We start from the raw sequence: 9,624 nt of genomic DNA on the forward strand, positions 1-9,624 counted from the left end.
AAGTATCCGTTACCTGGGAAGTCCTGGAGGCAGAAGATGTCCCCGGCCTTGAATCCACAGGCCTCCAGCAGCACCTTCTTGATGAAGAGATCCCTTGAGAAAGGGTTCCCCTCCTTGAGGTCCTTCACCGATACACGCAGGGTATTACGGATACCCTGCCCTCCAGCTCCACTTGCTGCTGCCATCCCACCTGGATAAGGGTGTTAGGTTGGTTACCCAACCAGCATGGATCCACCCCTAAACCAGACACGTGCTCCTGACCTCCGCTCCTCGTCGATGATCTAATGCAAATACTGCTCTTATACTTACCCTGTTCTTATAAGAACATTAGATTGTGCCAGAACAGATACTACACTTGATCTTAGCCAAAAGGCCGAGAAGCGATTTGGTTTCTTGTTAAAACTCTGTACAGACAGCATCCATAGTCAGGATCGAACCCGGGTCTCAGTCACTCTACACTTCCATCCCCCACAAGGATGGTATCGAAGCCCTCCGTTTCTTCCTCGACCGTAGAACCAGCCAATCCCCATCGACCAACACTCTCCTCCGCCTAGCAGAGCTGGTTCTTACCCTCAACAACTTCTCCTTTGACTCCTCCCACTTCCTCCAAACCAGAGGCGTAGCTATGGGCACTCGCATGGGCCCTAGCTACGCCTGCCTCTTTGTCGGGTACGTCGAACAATCCCTGTTCCAGACGTACATTGGCCCCATCCCCGAACTCTACCTCCGCTACATCGACGACTGCATTGGTGCTACCTCTTACACCCATGCAGAACTCACTGACTTTATACACTTCACCTCCAATTTCCATCCTGCTCTTAAATATATCTGGACTATCTCTGACATCTCCCTCCCGTTTCTGGACCTCACCATCTCCATCACAGGAGAAAAACTAGTGACGGACATTTATTACAAACCCACCGACTCGCACAGCTATCTGGACTACACTTCTTCCCACCCGGTCCCCTGCAAAAAGTCTATCCCCTACTCCCAATTCCTCCGTCTACGCCGCATCTGCGCCCGGGATGAGGTGTTTCACACTAGGGCTTCCGAGATGTCCTCGTTTTTCAGAAAACGGGGCTTCCCCTCCTCCATTATAGATGAGGCTCTCACTAGGGTCTCTTCTACATCCCGCAGCTCTGCTCTTGCTCCCCCTCCCCCCACTCGCAACAAGGACAGGATCCCCCTCGTCCTTACCTTCCACCCCACCAGCCAGCGGATCCAACATATCATCCACCAACATTTCCGTCACCTACAACGGGACCCCACCACTGGCCATATCTTCCCATCCCCTCCCCTCTCTGCGTTCCGCAGAGACCGTTCCCTCCGTAACTCCCTGGTCCACTCGTCCCTTCCTACCCAAACCACCCCAACCCCGGGCACTTTCCCTTGCAACCGCACGAGATGCAACACCTGTCCCTTTACCTCCCCCCTCAACTCCATCAAAGGACCCAAACAGTCTTTCCAGGTGAGACAGAGGTTCACCTGCACCTCCTCCAACCTCATCTATTGCATCCGCTGCTCTAGATGTCAACTTATTTATATCGGCGAAACCAAGCGCAGGCTCGGCGATCGCTTCGCTGAACACCTGCGCTCGGTCCGCATTAACTTTTTAAAAAATTTTTTTTTTTTTTTTTTTTTAATCAAAAAATACTTTATTCAAGTTATAAATATCATTTACAAAACATCATTTTTAAACAAACCCATCCGACATTTCCGGAGGTTACATATTCAATACAGGCATTTACTTAGACATTTACATACATATCCCTTATTTGGAGGGGCGTCTCTCTCCACCACACCCTGCCCCCCATGTCCAGCAGCGGAAGGACCCTAGACTGTGGTCCCGGTCCGCATTAACGCAACTGATCTCCCGGTGGCCCAGCACTTTAACTCCCCCTCCCATTCCCAGTCTGACCTCTCTGTCATGGGCCTCCTCCAGTGCCATAGTGAGGCCCGCCGGAAATTGGAGGAACAGCACCTCATATTTCGCCTGGGCAGTTTGCAGCCCGGTGGTATGAACGTCGACTTCTCCAACTTCAGATAGCTCCTCTGTCCCTCCCTTCCCCTCCTCCTTCCCAGATCTCCCTCTATCTTCCTGTCTCCACCTATATCCTTCCTTTGTCCCGCCCCCCTGACATCAGTCTGAAGAAGGGTCTCGACCCGAAACGTCACCCATTCCTTCTCTCCCGAGATGCTGCCTGACCTGCTGAGTTATTCCAGCATTTTGTGAATAAAAAGCTGGGCTACCTCATGCAGGTTTCCCTCGCGTGGGTACTGGTTCGCAAAAAGGTCATTTAGATTTTTATGTGGGCAGGTTTGGTGAGATGATCCATGTCCAAGCTGTCGAGTTGTGACTCGAAGAGTGACAAGGTTAGTGCACACCTGGTGGCGTTGGGAAGTTTGTAGGGCCTGAGCTGCAGGGAGAGGTTGGGGCAGGCTAGGACTTGATTCCGTGGAGCGCAGGAGGATGAGGGGTGATCTTATAAAGGTGTATAAGATCATGAGGAGAATAGATCGGGTAGATGCACAGAGTCTCTTGGCCAGAGGGGAATCGAGGACCAGAGGGCACAGGTTTAAGGTGAAGGGGAAAAGATTCAATACGAAACTGAGGGGTAACTTTTTCACACAAAGGGTGGTGGGTGTACGGAACACACTGCCAGAGGAGGTGGTTGACGCTGGGACTATCCCAATGTTTAAGAAACAGTTAGACAGGTACATGGATATTGTAGGAAGGAACTGCAGATGCTGGACCACACCTGAGACAGACACAAAGTGCTGGAGTAACTGAGCGGGACAGGAGAGCGCTCGCCATTGTACAGCACGGAAACAGGCCCTTCGGCCCAACATGTCTCACCTCCCCGCATACCTGTCCGTGCACCTGCGCCTGTCTGTGCTCGCACACCTGCGCCTGTCTGTGCTCGCACACCTGCGGGGGGGCGGGGAGATGACGTACACGGGGCGGGCCCTGCTGCGGGGGGCGGGTCCTGCTGCGGGGGGCGGGCCTTGTCCCGGCAGACCCATTGTCTCTGCCTGCTAATGCCCCACCGAACTTATCTCTACCTACCTCGACTCCATCCTATCCCCCCTGGTCAAATCCCTCCCCACCTACGTCCAAGACACCTCACACGCTCTCCATCTCCTGGATAACTTCCGGTTCCCAGGCCCCCACTCCCTCATTTTCACCATGGATGTCCAGTCACTCTACACTTCCATCCCCCACAAGGATGGTATCGAAGCCCTCCGTTTCTTCCTCGACCGTAGAACCAGCCAATCCCCATCGACCAACACTCTCCTCCGCCTAGCAGAGCTGGTTCTTACCCTCAACAACTTCTCCTTTGACTCCTCCCACTTCCTCCAAACCAGAGGCGTAGCTATGGGCACTCGCATGGGCCCTAGCTACGCCTGCCTCTTTGTCGGGTACGTCGAACAATCCCTGTTCCAGACGTACACTGGCCCCATCCCCGAACTCTACCTCCGCTACATCGACGACTGCATTGGTGCTACCTCTTACACCCATGCAGAACTCACTGACTTTATACACTTCACCTCCAATTTCCATCCTGCTCTTAAATATACCTGGACTATCTCTGACATCTCCCTCCCGTTTCTGGACCTCACCATCTCCATCACAGGAGAAAAACTAGTGACGGACATTTATTACAAGCCCACCGACTCGCACAGCTATCTGGACTACACTTCTTCCCACCCGGTCCCCTGCAAAAAGTCTATCCCCTACTCCCAATTCCTCCGTCTACGCCGCATCTGCGCCCGGGATGAGGTGTTTCACACTAGGGCTTCCGAGATGTCCTCGTTTTTCAGAAAACGGGGCTTCCCCTCCTCCATTATAGATGAGGCTCTCACTAGGGTCTCTTCTACATCCCGCAGCTCCGCTCTTGCTCCCCCTCCCCCCACTCGCAACAAGGACAGGATCCCCCTCGTTCTCACCTTCCACCCCACCAGCCAGCGGATCCAACATATCATCCACCAACATTTCCGTCACCTACAACGGGACCCCACCACTGGCCATATCTTCCCATCCCCTCCCCTCTCTGCGTTCCGCAGAGACCGTTCCCTCCGTAACTCCCTGGTCCACTCGTCCCTTCCTACCCAAACCACCCCAACCCCGGGCACTTTCCCTTGCAACCGCACGAGATGCAACACCTGTCCCTTTACCTCCCCCCTCAACTCCATCAAAGGACCCAAACAGTCTTTCCAGGTGAGACAGAGGTTCACCTGCACCTCCTCCAACCTCATCTATTGCATCCGCTGCTCTAGATGTCAACTCATCTATATCGGCGAAACCAAGCGCAGGCTCGGCGATCGCTTCGCTGAACACCTGCGCTCGGTCCGCATTAACAAAACTGATCTCCCGGTGGCCCAGCACTTTAACTCCCCCTCCCATTCCCAGTCTGACCTCTCTGTCATGGGCCTCCTCCAGTGCCATAGTGAGGCCCGCCGGAAATTGGAGGAGCAGCACCTCATATTTCGCCTGGGCAGTTTGCAGCCCGGTGGTATGAACGTCGACTTCTCCAACTTCAGATAGCTCCTCTGTCCCTCCCTTCCCCTCCTCCTTCCCAGATCTCCCTCCATCTTCCTGTCTCCACCTATATCCTTCCTTTGTCCCACCCCCGACATCAGTCTGAAGAAGGGTCTCGACCCGAAACGTCACCCATTCCTTCTCTCCCGAGATGCTGCCTGACCTGCTGAGTTACTCCAGCATTTTGTGAATGAATCGATTTGTACCTGCAGCATCTGCAGTTATTTCCTTATATCATGCTGCGGGGGGCGGGGTCACGCGGTGACGTCAGACGGCGGTGGAGCGGCGCGCAGTGACGTTACGGGGCCGGCGGCCGCACGGTAACGGTCGGCTCCCCCCCCTCACCCTCACCCCCCCCCTCACCCCACCCTCACCCCCCCTCACCCTCACCCCCCCTCACCCTCACCCCCCCTCACCCCACCCTCACCCCCCCCTCACCCTCACCCCCCCCTCACCCCACCCTCACCCCCCCTCACCCTCACCCCCCCACACCCTCACCCCCCCCTCACCCCACCCTCACCCCCCCTCACCCTCACCCCCCCTCACCCTCACCCCCCCTCACCCTCACCCCCCCTCACCCCTCACCCCCCCTCACCCCCCCCTCACCCCCCCTCACCCCCCCTCACCCCCCCCTCACCCCCCCCTCACCCCCCCCTCACCCTCACCCCCCCTCACCCTCACCCCCCCTCACCCTCACCCCCCCTCACCCCACCCTCACCCCCCCTCACCCCACCCTCACCCTCACCCCCCCTCACCCTCACCCCCCCTCACCCCCCCCTCACCCTCACCCCCCCTCACCCTCACCCCCCCCCTCACCCTCACCCCCCCCTCACCCTCACCCCCCCTCACCCCCCCTCACCCTCACCCCCCCTCACCCCCCCTCACCCTCACCCCCCCTCACCCTCACCCCCCCTCACCCTCACCCCCCCTCACCCTCACCCCCCCCTCACCCTCACCCCCCCCTCACCCTCACCCCCCCTCACCCCCCCCTCACCCCCCCCTCACCCTCACCCCCCCCTCACCCTCACCCCCCCTCACCCTCACCCCCCCTCACCCTCACCCCCCCTCACCCCCCCTCACCCTCACCCCCCCTCACCCTCACCCCCCCTCACCCTCACCCCCCCTCACCCTCACCCCCCCCTCACCCTCACCCCCCCCTCACCCTCACCCCCCCTCACCCCCCCACACCCCCCCTCACCCCTCACCCCCCCCTCACCCCTCACCCCCCCTCACCCTCACCCCCCCCTCACCCCCCCTCACCCTCACCCCCCCTCACCCCCCCCTCACCCTCACCCCCCCCTCACCCTCACCCCCCCTCACCCTCACCCCCCCTCACCCTCACCCCCCCCCTCACCCTCACCCCCCCCTCACCCTCACCCCCCCCTCACCCTCACCCCCCCCTCACCCCCCCCTCACCCCCCCCCCCTCACCCTCACCCCCCCCTCACCCTCACCCCCCCCTCACCCCCCCCTCACCCTCACCCCCCCCTCACCCTCACCCCCCCTCACCCTCACCCCCCCCTCACCCTCACCCCCCCCCTCACCCTCACCCCCCCCTCACCCTCACCCCCCCCCTCACCCTCACCCCCCCTCACCCTCACCCCCCCCCTCACCCCCCCTCACCCCCCCCTCACCCTCACCCCCCCCCTCACCCTCACCCCCCCCTCACCCTCACCCCCCCTCACCCTCACCCCCCCCTCACCCCTCACCCCCCCCTCACCCTCACCCCCCCCCTCACCCTCACCCCCCCCTCACCCTCACCCCCCCCTCACCCTCACCCCCCCCCTCACCCTCACCCCCCCTCACCCTCACCCCCCCCCTCACCCTCACCCCCCCCCTCACCCTCACCCCCCCCTCACCCTCACCCCCCCCTCACCCTCACCCCCCCCTCACCCTCCACCCCCCCCCTCACCCTCACCCCCCCCTCACCCTCACCCCCCCCTCACCCTCACCCCCCCTCACCCTCACCCCCCCCTCACCCCCCCTCACCCTCACCCCCCCTCACCCTCACCCCCCCCTCACCCTCACCCCCCCCCTCACCCCCCCTCACCCTCACCCCCCCCTCACCCTCACCCCCCCCTCACCCCCCCTCACCCTCACCCCCCCTCACCCCTCACCCCCCCCCACCCTCACCCCCCCCTCACCCCCCCCTCACCCCCCCTCACCCTCACCCCCCCCTCACCCTCACCCCCCCCTCACCCTCACCCCCCCCTCACCCTCACCCCCCCCTCACCCTCACCCCCCCCTCACCCTCACCCCCCCCTCACCCCACCCCCCCACCCCACCCCCCCTCACCCCCCCACCCACACCCCCCCCTCACCCTCACCCCCCCCTCACCCCCCCCTCACCCCTCACCCCCCCCCCTCACCCTCACCCCCCCCTCACCCCCCTCACCCTCACCCCCCCCTCACCCCCCTCACCCCCCCTCACCCTCACCCCCCCTCACCCCTCACCCCCCCCTCACCCTCACCCCCCCTCACCCTCACCCCCCCCTCACCCTCACCCCCCCCCACCCCACCCCCCCTCACCCCCCCCTCACCCTCACCCCCCCCCTCACCCACCCCCCCTCACCCTCACCCCCCCTCACCCTCACCCCCCCCTCACCCCCCTCACCCTCACCCCCCCTCACCCTCACCCCACCCTCACCCTCACCCCCCCTCACCCTCACCCCCCCTCACCCTCACCCCCCCCTCACCCTCACCCCCCCCTCACCCCCCCTCACCCTCACCCCCCCCTCACCCCCCCCTCACCCCCCCTCACCCCCCCTCACCCTCACCCCCCCCTCACCCTCACCCCCCCTCACCCTCACCCCCCCTCACCCCCCCTCACCCCCCCCTCACCCTCACCCCCCCCTCACCCACCCCCCCCTCACCCTCACCCCCCTCACCCTCACCCCCCCCTCACCCCCCCTCACCCTCACCCCCCCCTCACCCCCCCCTCACCCCCCCTCACCCTCACCCCCCCCTCACCCTCACCCCCCCTCACCCTCACCCCCCCCTCACCCCCCCTCACCCCCCCTCACCCTCACCCCCCCCTCACCCTCACCCCCCCCCTCACCCTCACCCCCCCCTCACCCCCCCTCACCCCCCCTCACCCTCACCCCCCCTCACCCTCACCCCCCCCTCACCCTCACCCCCCCCTCACCCTCACCCCCCCCTCACCCTCACCCCCTCACCCTCACCCCCCCCTCACCCTCACCCTCACCCCCCCCTCACCCTCACCCCCCCCCCTCACCCCCCCTCTCACCCCCCTCACCCTCACCCCCCCTCACCCCCCCCTCACCCTCACCCCCCCCTCACCCTCACCCCCCCTCACCCTCACCCCCCCTCACCCTCACCCCCCCCTCACCCTCACCCCCCTCACCCTCACCCCCCCTCACCCTCACCCCCCTCACCCCCCCTCACCCTCACCCCCCCCTCACCCTCACCCCCCCTCACCCTCACCCCCCCCTCACCCTCACCCCCCCTCACCCCCCACCCCTCACCCCCCCTCACCCTCACCCCCCCTCACCCCCCTCACCCCTCACCCCCCCTCACCCTCACCCCCCCCTCACCCTCACCCCCCCTCACCCCCCCTCACCCTCACCCCCCCCTCACCCCTCACCCCCCCTCACCCCCCCTCACCCTCACCCCCCCCTCACCCTCACCCCCCCTCACCCCCCCTCACCCCTCACCCCCCCCCTCACCCCCCCTCACCCCCCCTCACCCTCACCCCCCCCTCACCCCCCCTCACCCTCACCCCCCCTCACCCCCCCCTCACCCTCACCCCCCCCTCACCCTCACCCCCCCCCTCACCCTCACCCCCCCCTCACCCCCCCTCACCCTCACCCCCCCTCACCCCCCCCTCACCCTCACCCCCCCTCACCTCACCCTCACCCCCCCCTCACCCTCACCCCCCCTCACCCTCACCCCCCCTCACCCTCACCCCCCCCTCACCCTCACCCCCCCTCACCCTCACCCCCCCTCACCCTCACCCCCCCCTCACCCTCACCCCCCCCTCACCCTCACCCCCCCCTCACCCTCACCCCCCCTCACCCCCCCTCACCCTCACCCCCCCCTCACCCTCACCCCCCCCTCACCCTCACCCCCCCTCACCCCCCCTCACCCTCACCCCCCCCTCACCCTCACCCCCCCTCACCCCCCCTCACCCTCACCCCCCCTCACCCTCACCCCCCCTCACCCCCCTCACCCTCCCCCCCCCTCACCCTCACCCCCCCCTCACCCTCACCCCCCCTCACCCTCACCCCCCCCTCACCCTCACCCCCCCCCCTCACCCCCCCCCTCACCCTCACCCCCCCTCACCCTCACCCCCCCCTCACCCTCACCCCCCCTCACCCCCTCACCCCCCCCTCACCCTCACCCCCCCTCACCCCCTCACCCCCTCACCCCCCCCTCACCCCCCCCTCACCCTCACCCCCCCTCACCCCTCACCCCCCCCTCACCCTCACCCCCCCTCACCCTCACCCCCCCCCTCACCCTCACCCCCCCCTCACCCCCCCCTCACCCTCACCCCCCCTCACCCTCACCCCCCCTCACCCTCACCCCCCCCTCACCCCCCCTCACCCTCACCCCCCCCTCACCCTCACCCCCCCCTCACCCCCCCTCACCCTCACCCCCCCCTCACCCTCACCCCCCCTCACCCCCCTCACCCTCACCCCCCCTCACCCCCCCTCACCCTCACCCCCCTCACCCTCACCCCCCCTCACCCTCACCCCCCCCTCACCCCTCACCCTCACCCCCCTCACCCCCCCCTCACCCTCACCCCCCCCTCACCCCCCCTCACCCTCACCCCCCTCCCCTCACCCCCCCCTCACCCTCACCCCCCCCTCACCCCCCCCTCACCCTCACCCCCCCCTCACCTCACCCCCCCTCACCCCCCCTCACCCTCACCCCCCCCCTCACCCCCCCCCCTCACCCTCACCCCCCCTCACCCCCCCTCACCCTCACCCCCCCCTCACCCCCCTCACCTCACCCCCCCTCACCCCCCCCCTCACCCTCACCCCCCCCTCACCCCCCCTCACCCTCACCCCCCCCTCACCCTCACCCCCCCCCTCACCCCCCCTCACCCTCACCCCCCCCTCACCCC

The 9,624-nt window shown here is 65.4% G+C and overlaps 1 protein-coding gene and 1 pseudogene across 1 annotated transcript in view; one reads left to right on the forward strand and one right to left on the reverse strand.

The window, feature by feature from the left end:
• Positions 1-288: 288 nt before the first annotated feature.
• Positions 289-385, reverse strand: LOC144603773 (U2 spliceosomal RNA; annotated as a pseudogene).
• A 4,270-nt stretch (positions 386-4,655) lies between these two features.
• immp2l (inner mitochondrial membrane peptidase subunit 2) overlaps positions 4,656-9,624 on the forward strand; it is a 274,230-nt gene continuing 269,261 nt past the window's right edge. Inside the window, exon 1 of the mRNA XM_078416447.1 lies at positions 4,656-4,860. The gene's annotated coding sequence lies outside the window, so the exon portion shown is untranslated. The remainder of the gene's footprint in view (positions 4,861-9,624) is intronic.

Source organism: Rhinoraja longicauda, chromosome 20 (assembly GCF_053455715.1).
Source record: "Rhinoraja longicauda isolate Sanriku21f chromosome 20, sRhiLon1.1, whole genome shotgun sequence".
Taxonomy (NCBI): Eukaryota; Metazoa; Chordata; class Chondrichthyes; order Rajiformes; family Arhynchobatidae; genus Rhinoraja; species Rhinoraja longicauda.